The 333-nt window shown below is 61.0% G+C and overlaps 1 long non-coding RNA gene across 3 annotated transcripts in view; it reads right to left on the bottom strand.

The window, feature by feature from the left end:
• LOC102251811 overlaps positions 1 to 333 on the bottom strand; it is an 11900-nt gene that overhangs the window by 10851 nt on the left and 716 nt on the right. For 2 of the 3 annotated variants that reach the window (XR_001362327.1, XR_001362326.1), the window contains exon 2: positions 25 to 151. The exons of the other annotated variant lie outside the window; for it this stretch is intronic. This is a non-coding gene — a long non-coding RNA (uncharacterized LOC102251811). The remainder of the gene's footprint in view (positions 1 to 24; positions 152 to 333) is intronic. 3 annotated transcript variants of the gene reach the window in all.

Raw genomic sequence — 333 nt, forward strand, 5'->3', positions numbered from 1 at the left:
GATCGCCGCCGGAGGGGCAGTCACCTCCTGGGCGGAAGTCGGAAGAGAACAAGGGTGTCGGCTTTGCGGGAAACAGTCTGGACTGCACGTGCGGGGTCACTTTGGATCTTTCCCGATCTTTCCACTCAGGTGCAGGGAACACTGTGCCTGACTTTGGGAAAAGGAAAAAACCTATTATCGAAAATTAGGAGGACACTGAGCTCAAAGGGGCGGCCGTGACGATAGAGCCAAAGGGCGGAGAAGGCCGCGGGCGGGGCAGGAAGCCGACTGAACCCTAACACCCCCAAACGGGAGGCCAGAGAGCAGGACCCGGCGCTCCCTCCGCCCGCGAGC

The sequence above is a fragment of the Myotis brandtii genome, unplaced genomic scaffold (genome assembly GCF_000412655.1).
Source record: "Myotis brandtii unplaced genomic scaffold, ASM41265v1 scaffold247, whole genome shotgun sequence".
NCBI classification, from domain to species: domain Eukaryota; kingdom Metazoa; phylum Chordata; class Mammalia; order Chiroptera; family Vespertilionidae; genus Myotis; species Myotis brandtii.